Source organism: Convolutriloba macropyga, chromosome 7 (genome assembly GCF_964194025.1).
Source record: "Convolutriloba macropyga chromosome 7, txConMacr16.3, whole genome shotgun sequence".
In the NCBI taxonomy this organism is placed as follows: Eukaryota; Metazoa; Xenacoelomorpha; order Acoela; family Convolutidae; genus Convolutriloba; species Convolutriloba macropyga.
In genome coordinates this window covers 4,560,115-4,578,454 of record NC_134474.1, presented here as the reverse complement: position 1 = coordinate 4,578,454, position 18,340 = coordinate 4,560,115, and the positions used below count along the sequence as shown (strand labels likewise).

General features: G+C 33.5%; 1 protein-coding gene across 1 annotated transcript in view; it reads left to right on the top strand.

Annotated features, from left to right (window-relative positions):
* The window catches only part of LOC142342482 (uncharacterized), an 89,189-nt gene that overhangs the window by 17,542 nt on the left and 53,307 nt on the right, over positions 1-18,340 (top strand). The gene's annotated exons all lie outside the window — the stretch shown is intronic.

The following is an 18,340-nucleotide window of genomic DNA, read 5'->3' as shown; positions in this document are numbered from 1 at the left end:
TAGAAAAATTCGAAAAATATTTTTGGTTTTGTCGTGTTTAGAGGAAGGAAGCAGTGAAGAAAAGAAATGGAAAATTCTTGCCGTTCAGTCAATCTTTTCTGATGCCACATGAATGGCCATAGGTTGGCATTAAAAATGTTTCATTTTGAATCAAAAATCGATTAGTTGTAGCATTCAGTGCATGAAATTTGCTTCAAAAATTATCAGAATTCTGGTCAAAAGAGTATTTTTTGCATTAAATGAAACAGAACTCGTTTTTTTTTATTATAAGCTTGGGACAAGTCAAATTAAGCGTAGTGTGCTTTTAGTTACTCAATTTTTCCCAAATAGACTAAATAATTTGTACTGTTTAAGAAAAAATAAATTTTTTGCAATAAATTAACCTCAAGAAGCGCTGTCATGATTTTTCTCATAATATAAAAATGCTCAGCTTAAATTACTTGGTTACACAATGGTTGTTTAAATTTTCTAGTAAAATTTTGCTAGCGTCTGCATCCAAAAAATTAATCATTTGCTCATAAAATGGATGAATTGTTGCAAAAATTGCATTGGACGGTCGAAGCTCACTAAGCTGTTTCTGTTAGTCAACTTTCGTTCGGAATGGACTAGAATGGTTGTTATTTAACCGCATAACCCTTTAAACATTTTTTTATCGTACGTATTGATCAAATGCGTGGTATGTCAGAGCATATATATATTGCGTTTATGATTCTATTTCTGAAGGGGCAAAGGAAAATTCGTACTACGAGACTTTCAGCGCTCATTTAAAACAAATTTTTTCATCGCGAAATCAGAAAAATATTTATCATTATTAATTATTATTTATAATTAATTATTTATTTTTAGTAATTTATTAAATCATTTTTAAATTTTGTCAATCAATTGCCAGATCCTTTTGTTTTTCATCATTCGGTTATGAGAAACACATTTGGGGTTCTTTTGTCATGTAAATATGGAAAATAAATGGACGTGTAATCATTACAATGCAATCGTTATAGATACTCGGCAAATTGCTCTTTTACTATTGTAATTTACGCACAATTATTAAGATCAAGAAAGTAGGCGAGCGTGAAAAAGATTGATGAGATCAATTTTGGGTATATGGGTCGCTAGTTATGCATTGTTCAGTGTATGAATTCTAGCGACAAGTCTAATTGATTTTAATCCTTTGATCTAGTCTTTTTTTCCGCTATTGTGATGTCGGCAGCTAACTATTTTAATGATTTTTTCCAGAAGGGTGTTTTGTTTTAACTGAGGGATTTTCATGATATCAAGTAGGATGAGATAATAACCAACGTAACAATTCAAAAATTGAATACTTAGTAAACCAGAGATGACAAAGGAATGGTAAAACTGTTGCAAAGTATTGCGACGCGATTTGGGGATTGGTGGCCAATTTTTGCAGTGCTATCGTCGCTAGAATTCTCCGCCGGAATTAGCGACAAAAGAATGGCAATTTGTTCGGTGAAATTCGCATTTTCGCTCATTTCGCAAAATATGCTGAAATACGAGAAACCAACGAAATGTGGGATTCACTTCCTTACAAGAAATGACACAGATACTGTAGGAGTCAAGAATCGTTGTACCTTGCAAAATTCTCAATTGAGTCATTCCTGGATTTAAACAACAAGAAATCTGGTGGAGAAAGCGCTCACAAGAAACAACGTGATGAAACAACTTTGCTTTTGTTCCCCTAGCTGTGAATAAACTTATTCTAAATTCACCCTAATTGCCAAGAAATTTACACGGTAAATAATTTTTCTGATGCCACCATACCACAAAGCCCATATGTGTTCAGAATTGGTCAAAAGGGTAAACACAATTGATCAAAAAAACAAACCTTTTGCAAATTTTTGAAACGCAACCTTCGGAATCAAATATTTCCCGGGTTGAGATGTCACCGCTAAAAATCGCTAAAAGATTTGCGGTGAATTTGATCAAAAAGTGTGAGATTTGAGGTCACTGCGATGAATTCGATGATAGTTTAATATTAGTTGTTTAGAAAAATGCCTGAATACCGCTGAATAACCATTAACCTCGAATAATAAAAAAAAGTGTATAGAATATGTCTGACATTATGTCGATTGAGGATCGCCTTGTGGACAGATAATCAGCTTATGGATATAGTACAAAATTTAAAGACTACTTAAGAAAAAATTTAGGTTGTCGTGACTTATTCCTTCGAAGTAGGCGAATAATCAATATCAACAGAATTCTCGTTTTCAAAAAACGATTGTGCAATGAACGTAGTCAAGTTGCTTCAATTAGTTTTGCCCTATCGATACAACACGTACATCACAAATTTGTGCAAAAATTGATTATATTTTGAATAATTGTTGAAATTGCTCTCATTTACAGTTTCTTGGCTCGTTAAAAATTTCTTTCGCTCCTCGTTGAAAAATCTTATGATAAAATCCGTCCGGACAAAATGGGACATGATACAGGCTTTGGTTCATTCGCAAATCTTACAAAACTTTAACCGCTCAATTCAACTCTAATGTTACAAAGTTTCTACAGTTGAATAACTGTTTAAAAAATGCAAGAAAAGCACTGAATAAACAACAACCTCGAAATTAAAAAAAAGAAATTATGTTAAACTTGATGTCGATCGAGGTTCGCCTTGTGGACAGATAATCAGCTGATGGATAGAAGATAAGCATATTAGCCAGGACGATGTTAGTTTTCGTTCTTGATGTTTTGGACCACAAGTACAGTATTTAAAAATTACTTCACAACCCTAAAAAAGTCAAGTTGTCGTAACTTTTTCCTTGGTAGTAGGCAAATAATCAATATTAATAGACTTCTCGTTTTCAAAAGAAGATTGTGCAATGAACGTAGTCAAGTCGCTTCAATTAGTTTTGCCCTAACAACACAACTTCTCCACCACAAATTGGTGAAAAAATTCAGCAAATTTTTAATAATTGTTGAAATTCTCTCATTTACAGTTTCTTGGCTCTTTAAAAATTTTTCTGCTCGTTGAAAAATTCTTATGACAAAATCTGTCCGGACAAATTGGGAAATGATACAGGCTCTGGCTCTTTCAAGATAGGAAAGACTCAGAGAGACGAAAAAGTTTCATGGTGCAGACTTTGAATCGTTTGCGTATTTTATAAGTCCATCCCTGTTTAAATCCATGGAAGGCCAAAGACGTCTGTTGTGACTCTTTTAAAAAAGTTGGAATTTTTTTTTCATTTTATATGTTTTTTATGGATGTCAATTCGGAATTGCGGAGCAAATTGCTGGCCAGAATCCATTCACAAAAAAAGGAAAAAGAAAATTATGTCAAGTCGTTTAAAGGAACTATTCCCAAATTTTTCAGTTAAACCAAAATTCAGGAAAAATCAACAATTGGACATAGATTTGCGTTACACTTAGGAAATCTTTTGGCAGCAAACGTAACTACTGCTAAGCGTCATATAGTCAAAAGATTTCCAGACGTAGTTGGAGTCAAATTCATTTGTTCCAAAACAGTTAATGCCATTTTGATGGATGTTTGTTCTTTAATTTGAAAGTTAACTTACTTATGACTTAGTTATCAAAATTAATCTAAAAAGTCTAGAAAAATGTGATTTGTGAACTGCATTAACACGGAAATTAACGTTTTCGAACGCAAGGCTGTGTTTCCAAAAAACAGAACTCAGGTCAAAGGATAATGGTGCAGACAAGAAGTTATTTGAAGAAGTTGTTATTGTGAAGAAAATCAAACAAGAAGGTGAGTACAAACAGTGGTTGCTTCAAACAAGAAACGCAAAAATTGTTTGAAGACGTTGAATAGAAATTGAATACAAAACAAAACGTTTTTTGCCGTTTTTCTGTATTGTTAAACTATAAACTGATCTGATTGAACTTGTAATTTGATTTATATTGTTCTTGAATTTTGTTACTCAATTTTTTTGATAGTTTTCGAAAGGCTCATTTTTGTAATTTTTGCGAATTTGTTCTGGTTTTCTTAATTTCAAATGGAATTGTTGATAATGAATTGAAGCTTTTGATCCTGTGGTTTATTTCTAAGTAAAGATAAACCGAGAGCTATTAGAATTTCCTAGCTCTTGTTTTTTGTAAATTTATAACTGCAACGTAAAAATCGAGTAAGCAAAATGTTTGGGTCATTTTAAAATTGAGAATAAAAGCTTACTAAAAAAGACTGCAGCTGTCTGGAATGTCGTGGACAAAAATCTAGCTTGGGAGCTGGTTCAGGTAACTTAAAAAAAGTTGACGTTGCTTTGAAAGCACTTAGTTACAGCAGAAAATTACTGAGTGCAACGTAAACGCTGATTAAGTGAAATGTTTGGTTCATTAAAAGTTCAGACTGAAAGTTCAGCAACTATATCTGCAGCTGTTTGGTTTGTCTTTGACAAAAAACTAGCTCGGGTGATGGATCTGGCAATGCAAAAAATTGATGTAAAAAATTTTCTGTTGATAGCAACGAATTTTTTTCACCGCATTCTGCTGTTAGCGATGAAACTTTCTTTCACCGCATTTTATTGGCAGTGGTCAGAAACTTTCGTTCACCACTTAAAGAGTGAAAGCAAATTTTTCACTGCTACTAGCAGAATGCGGTAAAAATTTGCCACGAGTTACCATGAGTTACGATGCGGTAAAAAAACGCGGAGATTTTTCAATTTTTCACCGCTAAAATGGCAAATCTTACAAATATTCACCGTTAAATTCAACGCTAATCTTACAAAATTTCCTCACTGTCAAAAAGCATTCAACGCTAAAAGATGCAGGCGCTTTGCGGTGAAAACAGATTTATTTAACGCTATTCACCGCTAATTGTACATTAATTTTTAACCAAACCTCGTATTTATTTGCCATACATCAGCCTACACAATTCTTTTTGTTCAAAGCAGTGTTCATTTTATGTACCTTGACTCAACTATCTTTTTGTGGCATAACTCGAGCAGACTAACACCCGGTTGACTGCTTAACATTGTAAAAAATGTCTAAAAAATTTCAAGTTATTTGTTTAAACTATTATTATGGACTTATTAGATCTTTTGTCCAAGTTTCTTATAACGGTTACTCTAATTTCAATGTAAATTACAATAATGTTTTGCGATATTCATAATTGGTTACAGTGAATCTTAAAAAACACCGGGAATGTTCCGCGTGTTTCATTATGGTGAAATTTTGTAATAAAAAAGAGTATCGATATTATTGGAAAAGAAGTAAAAAAGTTTTTTGATGCAAGGGCAGTGCCATACATCTCAGTTGTTCAGAAAAATTTTCATCCCTTGAATTGAAATGTTTTCACGCGGAAAAACTATATTTTTGTCTCTTTGTAATCACAGCGGTAGCAGCTCTCAAAACCTTGCTGTTCAATTTATTAAATACAATTAAATAATTATTGAGACATTTATTGTATTATGTTCTTTACGGCTCTGCAAAGAGTCAAGGCTAGTCATGAACAAAACTTGCGGATCATTCATATATAAAAAAGATTGTCAGATCTTTTCCGTTTATGCCCCCCCCCCTAGCTTAGTGGGTGCATTTTATTTGCTACCCCAGACGCATGTGCTATGTTTTTACATAATGCTCTTTATTTGCACGGGTCGAGGTGTCACTGCTAAAAATCGCTAATGAGTTTGAGTAACAAGGGTAAGATTTGCGCTCAATGCGACGAATGCGGTGAAAAAAAATTAGGCGGTGAAACTTTTTTCACCGCTTAAGCGGAGAAAGAAAATTTGTCAACGTTACCAGCAGAATGCCGTGAAAAAAATTTCAACGCTACTAGCAGAATGCGGTGAAAAAATATTTCGCCCCTACCAACAGAATGCGGTAAAAATTACCGCTAAAATCGCAGATCTTGCAAAAACTCACCGCTAATTTCTACGCTTATCCTCAATTGACATGAAATATCATTGAGGTTAGTGACAGATGCCGCATTGGAATAAGAAGTTGTTGACATGCAGGAGGTGATAGGTTCGAACCCGTGTACGGCAGTTTCTTTTTTGTAAGAAATCCGGAGAATTCGGCGAAAAAAATTTTTTTTTCACTGCTATTCACCGCTAATCTTAAATTTTTTTTCGTACCAAACCTCGCCCCGGGTGGGGTATCATGACGTACTGGGGCACAAAAGGAAGAGATCCAAATTGTCGTTTTAAAAGACAAATCCCCATGGACAGGAGACATTTAAAATCAAAATTTGTGCAGTGAGACTCAACAGACAACCCAATACATTTGGAGTCTCTCGAGTTGAGGTGTCAATGCTAAAGATAACTTAAAACGTGAGATTTGCTGTGAATACTGTGAAAATATGTAAGATTTGCAATGTAAGATTTGCGATGAAAGATGTAAGATTTGCGATGAATGCGGTGAAGGCGGTTGAGAAAAAATAGTTCACAGCTTATATAATCGCAAATCTTCGCAAAAATTCGCCGCTAAGTTTATTAATTATCTTCACCACAGAAAATAATGCCAAAAAGGTTGTTGGGATAGCGGTGAACAAAACTTCTGAAGTAAGAACCGCAATTCTTACAAATATTCATTGCCAAATTCAACAAATATAATTACCACGGAAAATATTGCAGAAGAAAGATGCAATAAATGCAATGAGAGAGAGAGAGAGAGGTCAAAAAAGTTAAAAACCGCAAACTACACAAAATTTCACAGCTAAATGAGCATATGTTTCTATCGAAACACATATTCCGGTCTGTGAGTTTTTCCTTCTGGTCACATTATTGAGAGTTCAGAAATCGCATTATTGTTGTTTAAAAAAGGGGTACAACTGAACGCATCAGTTTTTTAGTGAATAGATTATGATTGTTAACTGCGTCGACACCGTCCCCTAGCAGAATTTAATGGAATCTTTTGTTTTTCTCTATTTGTCTTTCTTTTTGTAGTCGTACGATAAATTCTGGATAATTGCCGTCTTAGCAGAGACCTATGGATAAAAATAGACCTATTTATTTATTTATTTGAAGTTTTTCTGGGATAGTTTGCTTCGTGGTTTAAATTTTTTAAGTGGATACACCAATTAGTTTTGAAGAGTATATGAATTTCCTGAAGGGGTTCTTTCGTTTCCTCTTTTGGTAAACAATTAGATAAAAATATGTCATAATGAATTGAAACAAAATAGTTGACGCAAATAGTGGCAGTTTTGATCTGCCCACTATTCTAGCATTGTAAACCTTTCTAATTATTTTGAATTCAAAGCAGTTTTTTTTAATTCAAATACTAATTATTTTAGAGATTTTTAAAAATTTGTTTCTTACTCATTTGGTGGATAATCAAGCCAAAATTGTGCATATGCGGGGTCGAAACATTAAGTACGAACACTCATTACAGAGTATCCCTGTTATTATTTATTTTTGCAGCAACCAACAGACCGGTTGAAGACTTTTAACTTTTCACAAAACTTTTTAAATAAAACAACGCATATAATTCACAAAAAGGTTTTCTGGATACAACCTCTGCACCAAATGAGACCAAAACTCAAATAAATCCACTCTCAAAAAGAATCCACTCTCCTTACCCATATCAATTCAAACTCATATTGAGAGATTCTCTATGTATTAGAAGTCTGGAACATCGAGTATTTTTGAAATTATGAAGATAGTTATATTTTCATCTGTGAAAGTGTTGAGGAAAAGTTTGCCCCTAAAAACTGCTAATCTCACGTCAATTTACTGTTAAGAATTACTGTAAATTTTTCGCGGTGAATATTGGTGAGATTCGCGGTTTTTAGCGGTGAAATTTTTTCTTTAACCGTTTTTTTGGTAGCGGTGAATTACATTTTTTTCACCGCTTATTCGGTGAAAACAAAAAATTCACCGCTAATTTTGCAAATCTTACATCTTTTCAACGCATTTGTTTCCGATGCCGTTTATTGATTCTGATTTAAATTCACAAGAAAAATAATAGTATTAAGTGACAGAAGGCGCATTGGATTAAGAAGTTGTTGCAGGAGGTGAGGGGTCCGAACCCGTGAACGGAAGTTTCTTTTTGTAAGAGCTCCGGTGAATGCGGTGAAAATAAGAATTTCAACGCTAAAAACCTCAATCTAACAGAAATTCACCGCTAAAACACGCAAATCTTTCATTTGCGTGTTCAAAACACGCAAATCTTTCAAATCTCAAAATTTCATTTATCGCTAAAAATGCGAGCGATTAGCGGTGGAGAACATTTTTTTTACACGCTATTCGCCGCAATTGTTAAATGATTTTTTGTCGACAAAACCTCGACCCGGGCTTGCATAACTCTGCATGACTATTTGAAATATAGAATTAAGTTCCTCTAGAACTTTCAAATTCAAATAGTGTTTTCTGTGGACGCATTTTTGTAAACGTGGCTGCGGAGTTACATAACAGATCGGTCGGATTAGACTAATTGACAGAGGAAAGACAATTATAAGCACCGTCAATACGGAGTAGAGTATCTTGCGATGCTGGAAGAACCATGTATGTTTTGCTGATGTAGGTCGACATATGAGAAGATAACGTTCAAGTGACATAGCTCCAATAGTCAAAGAATTGACATAAGTTGGCATAAAAAAGTATACAAAAAAAGCGATTCTCATGAGCAAGGCTCCTACAGTAGAGGTCAGTATATCGGTAACCAAACCATAAGCATCAGTTAGACCTCTTGGGCACCACATCAATGGATGTTGGTTTTGCCTAAAAATGGAAAACCAACATCAAGTTTATGCAGAAAAAAATGAATTAACCGACTTGGTTTTCTAGGACAGTCAGGTCAACCACAGACAATTATTTCAATTAAAGTTTCAATGTTGAAATGCCAATGTCAATTACGTCCATTTTATGGTCATATTGCCATCTCGACAAAAAGGAAAAAAAACTTGTTCTACTTGCACACCCATCCATCCGGAAATTAATTTCCAAGCTCATTGGGTGACCAGATTTATATTTTTTTTGAACTGAGAACATTTGACAAAACAAACAGCATCGCAGCAGTTCCTCAAATGGCAGCATTTGGTACAGATTGAGCTATCTTTTGAATGCAACACAAAGAGCGTGAGATACATAACATCTACTGTGAGCAAAAACTGCTAACCTTTTCAGTGTTTTCTTTCAACTCAAAGAAAATCCACCCGGGATCTCTAGAACAAGAGGAACAAATGGTATTCCACACTCAAAATAATATGTTCGAGAACACTAAACTTAGACCCTTCAGCTGCATCAAAAACCGTTTTTAGCTTTCAAAGCCGCATTTGAAATTGATTTTCGTTCTTGTTTGTGTCGTGGTCCCAGGCACGAGTAACAAGAGTTTTTTTAGTTTGATAATTGAATTCAAAATGTCCTAAAAGTAAAAAAACTTACTTGTATTTATAGTCGGTATTAGTATAAGAAAATTTGCAGAACCATCTTTAATAGATAAAATGAAATTGTTTAATTTATACCTTAACTATGAAAAAGTTTAACCCCTTGCCTTATATGGCAAGTATTAGTGCAGTTTTTTGCACTTAAAACATTGTTCTCCTAACCTGAGAACCTGTCATTGGTATCTACAGGGAAGATCATCGAGTTGTTTTATGGTCATCACTGATATCGGGGAGGTCGAATTAAGTGATCAAACTTATGCTTTGTGTACACTGATAAACTGGTGGTTTGACAAATTTAAAGCAGTGATTCGGTTCAATTAAGTTGACATTATTCAAAAAATTTACTTCGCCAACATCAGGCAAGAATGTTTTGTTTATATCAAAAATTTAACTTAACCTCTAAGTTCTGATCTTCGCGATATGTCACATCCTCCCTCCTTTTTTAAGCAAGTTTTTAGGGATAGCATCTACAAATCTTTCTGGATGTTTTTTATTTCTGCTTGAAGTTCTCGTAGCTCCTGAAGGTTGTTCTCATACAGTAACTGTTTCTTCAGTGGAGTTGAGAGGTTTACAGACGGTAGAGATCAATTCAAATATAGTCTAGCGGTTGGAAACTCATTCCGTCTAGAAAATGAATTAATGAAGATCTGCCTTCATAGATTCAAAATATACTAGTGTAGACACAGAACAGCCGGTGAGTGAGACTTTTAGTCATTCAAAGCGATGCTAAAATTTGAATAGAAATAGAAGTTCGACAAAAGAATCTGATTCAAAGTATATTGATCTGGCTGGAAGAGAACTAGTTTTCAAGCGTAACTCACGTCAAACTATATTGAAGATCCGGTTATAGATTTGAAGAGATTTCGGGATTAAATAGTCACAAAAGACATTACTTTTGCTGTTGCAATTGACACATCAGCGTTGAACAACTTTTTGGCAATTGATTTCAAAACGCAATACCTCACTGATGCTTACAAAGGCAATGAAGTGACGCTATTGATGCTACAAGACAAACATTCTCAAACACCGTTGGCTGACCTCATAGGACAAGGTTTTGTAATGATTGCAGATTTTTTGGTCAGCAATCTCTAGGCGCAGAACAAAACAAAACAAAGCGTCAAAACATGGAAGAAAAAATTATTTGAAATCAAAATACGAAATCTCGCAGTCTCAAACAGATCCGGAAGAATAACCAGTGCAACAAACAAGGATTAAAAGAAGAATAACCAGTGCAACAAACAGATCCGATTTTGTTTAGAGACTAAAACTATCAACCTAGAAGTGTCTACTAAAACCAGAGTCCTAGATTCAAAAAAAAAAACAATCTATCATAAACAGAAAACATCCTTCTGAAAGTATGGCTATATGTTGAATCAGCCTTATAAGCTAAAAGTTTTGAAACAAGCCCAATCTTGAGAAACAATTGCTACAACAAAATCAGCCAAATTCAAATAGTAAGACATCTTGTATATCAAATAGAAGTGATACTAAGATAATAGTATTAAATCGAGGCTATAATTTACCTTGTATCCCTTTCCAAGCGGACACGCTACCTAATAAAATGGTTCAGAAGTAGAGTTCAGGATCAACCAAGGATGATACTGTTCTTTATCAGTCACAATACATAACTTGATCTACTAGATTGTATACAAGACGCTCCTGTTTGAATTACAAACTGTGTTTCGGACACACAAACGATCCAACAATCATTTTTTTTCTTTTTGGTATGAAAATATTCTAGCATGTATCAAAACATAATCATAGTCCTCCATATAATATTTGTTTTAAAAAACGTACAGAATATAATGTATTATAATGTATTATAAGGTATTAAATTTTGTTATTTAATTTTAAAAACACCTCACTCAGATATATCCTCATCAGAATTAAAAGATTGGGGAAAAATAATTTGCAATGACTCATTCAAAATTGAAATTATCTATCCATAAATAACTAAAACGACTTTTTCAAGCAAGGAACCATCAACCGTTCTACAACCAAAAAGTACGCACTTGTATAAAAAAGACATACCAATAACACATTTTTCATCCCATTTCACGCCTCCTATTATTAATGAAAAAAATGTATCCAATCATTGTGAAAATTCTTTGCCCCCCTTGAACGAACACCTTCCTAAAGACTGCTGCATCAAAAACCGCCTTTATCTTTCAAAGCCGCATTTGAAATTGAGTTTCGTTCTTGTTTGTGTTGTGGTCCCGAGCACGAGTAACAAGAGTTGTATTATTTTGATAAGTGAATTTAAAATGTCCTAAAAGTATAAAAAAAACTTACATGTATTTATAGTCGGTATCAGTATAAGAAAATTTGCAGAACCATCTTTAATAGATAAAATGATATTGTTTAATTTATACCTTAAGTATGAAAAAGATTAACCCCTTGCCATATATGGCAAGTATTAGTGCAGTTTTTTGCACTTAAAAGATTGTTTTCCTAACCTGAGAACCTGTCATTGGTATCTACAGGGAGGATCATCGAGTTGTTTTATGGTCATCAGTGATATCGGGGAGGTCGAATTAATTGATCAAACTTGCTTTGTGTACACTGATAAACTGGTGGTTTGACAAATTTGAAGCAACGATTCGGTTCAATCAAGTTGCCATTAGTAAAAAAAATTACTTCGCCAACATCATGCAAGAACGTTTTGTTTATATCAAAAAATTTAACTTAACCTCTAAGTTCTGATCTTTGCAATATGACACATCCTCCCTCCTTTTTTAAGCAAGTTTTTAGGGATAGCATCTACAAATCTTTCTGGATGTTTTTTATTTCTGCTTGAAGTTCTCGTAGCTCCTGAAGGTTGTTCTCATACAGTAACTGTTTCTTCAGTGGAGTTGAGAGGTTTACAGACGGTAGAGATCAATTCAAATATAGTCTAGCGGTTGGAAACTCATTCCGGCTAGAAATTGAATTAATGAATATCGGATTTCATAGATTCAAAATAGACTATTGTAGACACAGAACAGCCGGTGAGTGAGATTATTAGTCATTCAAAGCGATGCTAAAATTTGAACAAAAATAGAAGTTCGACAAAAGAATCTGATTCAAAGTATATTGATCTGGTTGGAAGAGAACTAGTTTTCAAGCGTAACTCACGTCAAAATTAATTGAAGATCTGGGTACAGATATGAAGAGATTTAGGGATTAAATAGTCACAAAAGGCATCAGCGTTGAACAACTTTATGGCAATTGATTTCAAAACGCAATACCTTACTGATGCTTACAAAGGCAATGAAGCGATCGCTATTGATGCTACAAGACAAACATTCTCAAACACCGTCGGCTGACCTAATAGGACAAGGTTTTGTAACGATTGCAGATTTTTTGGTCAGCAATCTCTGGGTGTAGAACAAAACAAAACAAAGTGTCAAAACATTGAGGAAAAAATTATTTGAAATCAAAAGACAAAATCTCGCAGTCTCTAATGATTAAAGGAAGAATAACCAGTGCAACAAACAGATCCGATTTTGTTTAGAGACTAAAACTATCAACCTAGAGGTGCCTACTAAAACCGGAGTCCTAGATTCAAAAAAAACAAACTATCACAAACAGAAAACATCCTTCTGAAAGTATGGCTATATGTTGATTCAGCCTTATAAGCTAAAAGTTTTGAAACAAGCCCAATCTGGAGGAACAATTGCTACAACAAAATCAGGCAAATCCAAATAGTAAGAAATCTTGTATAGAAAATAGAAGTAATACTAAGATAATAGTATTAAATCGAGGCTATAATTTACCTTGCATCACTTTCCAAGAGTTCAAGATCAACCAAGGATGATATTGTTCTTTATCAGTCACAATACATAACTTGATCTACTAGATTGTATACAAGACGCTCCTGTTTGAATTACAAACTGTGTTTCGGACACACAAACGATCCAACAATCATTTTTTTTCTTTTTGGTATGAAAATATTCTAGCATGTATCAAAACATAATCATAGTCCTCCATATAATATTTGTTTTAAAAAACGTACAGAATATAATGTATTATAATGTATTATAAGATATTAAATTTTGTCATTTAATTTTAAAAACACCTCACTCAGATATATCCTCATCAGAATTAAAAGATTGGGGAAAAATAATTTGCAATGACTCATTCAAAATTGAAATTATCTATCCATAGATAACTAAAACGACCTTTTTCAAGCAAGAAACCATCAATCGTTCTACAACCGAAAAGTACGCACTTGTATAAAAAAAGAAATACCAATAACACATTTTTCATCCCATTTCACGCCTCCTATTATTAATGAAAAAAATGTATCCAATCATTGTGAGTAATCTTTGCCTCCCTTGAACGAACTCTTTCCTAAAGACTGCTCTAAAAGTAAGAACAGCAAGCATTTAAGATCAGAAATCAAACATAGTTACATTACTTACTATGAGAAATAATTAACTAGTGTAAAACTTACAATGAATAGAATGCTTAAAACAGCTTTTGGGCTTCAACGGAAATGGTTCGGAACAAAAAATGTCCGCCAATTGAACAGATCTTGAGATTTGCGTAACAATTTTCTATGTTTATAAAAGTAAACCGGGTAATGAAAAACTTAAGAGATACATGTTATCACTAATTATACAAAAAAATACAAAAAATACATGTTATCACTAACAACCGCTTGAGAATATTGTCAGTCAATTGATAAAATAGTATATGAGAAAGAAGTAACTATAGACTTCTCACTCGCAGCTAAGGAATGCTAGAAAAACAAAATCGAAGACTATTGCCCTAAATTTGCAGATAAATACAAAGCAACCAAATTATCAGAAGAGCATTTATTGTTATATTGAATAAGCAAAATCGACCAGACAGTATTCAAGGCATGAACTTTTTAAAGAAGCTTCTTGAAAATTGTGACGTTACGCAAAGGTACCTGTCTAATAACGAAATGTATCAAGAGGACTCAATCTTGTAAAATAAGTTTTGAGTTTTTTTGGTGTTCAGTGCATTTTTCTTTGCTTAATCTTTCTTCGGTGCGGATAAAAATTAATTAGTGGCTTTAATCCTGGAAATTATTTTTATTAAAATTATTAATCCTAATGTGGTATGACGATCGCAAGTTTTATTATCAATTTAGGAAATTCGTTGTTTTTAGCTAAATTTCCAAAGTTTTTTGATCATTATTTGCGATATAGAATTATTGGTGCTCGTTATTCTCATTTGTATAAATAACAAAAGTTAAAAATTTTTTACTGAACTTACTGATTCTACTTGGATAAATGCCTCCAAGAACATTTGTTTCAATAACATTTGTTGTAAAGTCTCTAAACTACAATATTCTGAGTTGCAATATTGACTTTTTTCACTTCTTGAAGACTTGGAGCAGGAAGACATTAGTTTTTACTTTAAATTGTGAACAAACGTAAGATTAGTTGTTCCTTCAAGTTTATCGAGAATGATGACTCCAATTCAGATATCAATTTATTCCTTTACAGCTACAAAACCTGATACGAATGAATATTCATTCTTCTAATACGTAACTGGTGATTTGTTGTAGCAACAACAGGATCAGAAACGAATTTTTATTCTACAAAATTTATTTCGATTTCCATAACTTTCAACCAAAAATAGTTGTTACAAGAATTTTGACATTGGTCTGCATCGTTTCCAATTACGTATACTGCAAAAAAGCAACTCTTTTAAACAATGCGAATTTATTCTTATCTTACCTTTTAACAATTAAAATTATATTGCAGTTCGGTTGGATGTATTCAAAAAATAGATTATATAGAAAATTTTGAGAATTAATCTCTTAACAGTCAATATTTTAAACCCCTGAGTAACGCTTTTAAGAGCTAGTTCTTAGAAAAGCTGAATTACTAAATTGATTTATTTATTGGGAAAAATTTTCCGCCATTAGGTTTCTGATAGTTTTGTGCGCATTTATTTTTTTTTCTTTCGTCATCTTTCCTGCTTGTCACTATAGACTAATGGATTGAAAAATTAAGTGTATCCTAAACGTTAGCGAGTATATTCTCGTCCCACTCTAAGAGCTTCACGATGTTCTCATCTTTTAAACAGACAACCAAGAATTTGAACTTAGTATTTTGAACAACTTTTTTTTCATGATATCCTCATTTCTTCTTGAAAGGAATTTAAAAGAACCAACAATGGCCTTTAATAAACTGAAACTTTTTGTGTTCAGCATCTCAAACTGAAACATTTTGTACCTGTAGAATTAAGCTTAACCAATTTTGTATTTTTGTAAAGTTTGATGTTTTAAATAATAGCTTTGGACCGGGATGGGATGTACTGAAATGCGACACAGTCAGAAACGTGAGCATAATAAAACAATGTTTATAAGAAAATAAATGTGCCATAGTAGGTGAAGCAATTATTTTAGAAGAGTTCGGTTTGAACAGAGTCGCTTGCAACATGCTACCAAGTAGTTTTAAATAACTACTAGTTTAGGAGGACAAACCTGAACTGAAAGACCATTATGCGTAATTATAGCTCATCACCTCGAGAATACTAAATTTTTATTAACACCAATGTCCACATTTCTATCTCTCTCCAATACGAAATTAGGATCACGAGTCCACAACTATAAAAGGAGCTTGCGCGCTTAGTTGTCAGAAGTTTTGCAATACAGCACTTTTTTACTCCTATATAAATTACCAGCAAAAAATTTTTTTCCAAATCATTTCCTTTTGTTTAAATCTTGAGATGAACTCAATACTTTTTTCCTGTCATGTTCATAATGTAGAGTTTTCAGAAGTGAAAAACACTTGGAATTCGCTGTGTTTAATAGATTTAAGCTAAGAGCAAATCACATATTACGTCTATTTTCTATTTAAACAACAAAGTACATTGGACTTATTAAACTTTAGCTGCTTTAACTTAATTCAATTCGCTTATTAGTGATATTCTATCCCTCCGTGCCCGGTTCATAGTAATGTCTTTTGGCGTAAACTTCTTAATTCATATTTCCTTTAAATTTTTTTTTATTAGTTGACTATATGAAAAGAGTGAAGCAAGGAGTTGAACTCTCAAATTATACATGTGGGTCCGCATATAACCAAATTTTTCGGGTTTCAACTTTAAGGACCGGCAGTATAATAGCCTCAGCTCCACTTTTTATTCCGACTCCTAGTTGAAGGCTAGAAACAAATCAACTGCCCCGGGGCAGCGTCTTTCACTTGACTCTTCAATCATGGTCTTCTCGCTGTCTCCCCAACTTCTATTGAAAGAAAAACCAGCGTTTTCTTGGCTAATATTGTTAGCGATGCATTAGGTTGCAATCTTTTTGAAATAACATAACTTCCACAGATGGCTGCGTTGACGAATCGGTTTATCGCTTGTAGGGCGATTTTACATTGATCCGGTGCTGTAAATTATGTGAAATGGATCAGGTGTTAGTGTAAAATTCAGGTGGGTGCTGCAGCTTTGAGCTCAGACAACGTCTTCAGCTCTTCAATAATTTTTTGTCAGAGAACTGCTGAGCATGAATTGAGAAATCCCGAAGCACTTCGGTCTCCGAGTTCATCAAAGTTTATTTTGTTGAACGGTTTCGACCATCCGCGAAGATTTGAGCTGCTAAGATTTGATGGATACTATATGCAAATTTTATCTCGCATTTTATTTTCAAACCAACTTAGTAGCGTCGACCATTTACCGCAATCTTGAAGAATAACAGTGTGCGTGTGCGTTTTCCCCTGTTTCATTTTTTCATGCATTAAATAGTATTCAATTTTAAGATCTTTGCGCACTTTTTATGAGCCAGCGTCTAATATGAGTTCTTTTTGAAAAAAAAGTGCTAATCAATTTCAATAAAAAATTGATCTTTGTTAATAAAAAATTGTATTTCAGGTTGAAATAGACATTCAAAAAAATGTTATTTGAAAAAGTGTGCAGGGTTTCTAACCCGTTTGGGTGGATGACGTTGGCTACAACCACCCGGGATTCACAAAAGGTTTGCTGATACAAAATTGAATTGACGAAGTTGCAGACCCATCCCAAAATTCCTGGTATCAGGAAGTCGACCGAAACTTGGAGAATCACTAAATAGTAGTCGATGTTTCGAAGTTCTTGATTGCATAACAGAACTAGCAGACAGTAGAAATTGACAGCCAGAGTTAACAGTGAAGCGAAGGACTAAAATCAACTAATTTGTTTCTAATTTTTAAACCGTTTCCTGAAAATGTTGGATTGTTAAATGCCTTATGCTGCATATTATCTATAACGGTTACTCATTGTCACTCTTATTTAAATTTTTAGATATTTTGTTTGAAGAGGATGTGTACTACTTTTTGCGCGAGAAAAACCTTTTTTTTCTATCTATTGGAAAACGCAAAAACCAAATTACTTATTTTGTTCAGGCTTCTTCTGTTTTCAAGTTGCCGTTATCTATCTTTTAACGCAGATTTGAAAGTCTGTGTGTTCTATTAAAATTTTAGAGAAGTATCTTTAATGTATCATAGCCGGAAGATTGCAGGAAATTAGCCGAGATAGGCGCTTGTGGCTTTCATGGAATTGAAAAAAAAAAACTACAAAAATAAGATACACAGATTGAAAACCAGTCTTTGTTAGACCACTAGACTTTTTGGGTTAGATTCAGACTGTAATTTTTTTGAGACACGTACGCTCTATAAAGAACAAACCATGATAGAGCTTTTTCAAAATTAATGTTCGAAATCAAAAACTCAAGACTCTACTACCCAAGAATTAGAGCATAAAGGTTTGCAAATACTTTGATGAACACGATTGATCTTTAACTAGTAAATGTTCAAAGAAATTAAATGAGTAAGGAAGTCATTTTTGAGTGAGTTAAGTCACGCAATTGATCTAAAGCAGAACAAATGACGTCACGCACACTAAAAAGTAAAACTTAAAACAATTAACAGCAAAGCAGTAGAAGACACTGAAATTGAAATAGTCATTGGTCGGAATAATCATCGGCGGAGACAACGAATTAAACGGTATATTTTAAATAGTTTTCCGTTTTCAGTTTATGCACGATTGATCAAAGAGATGCATTTATTTAGAAAAGATGAAAATAATTAGACATAGTTATATCAATCGTAAAAAGAAATT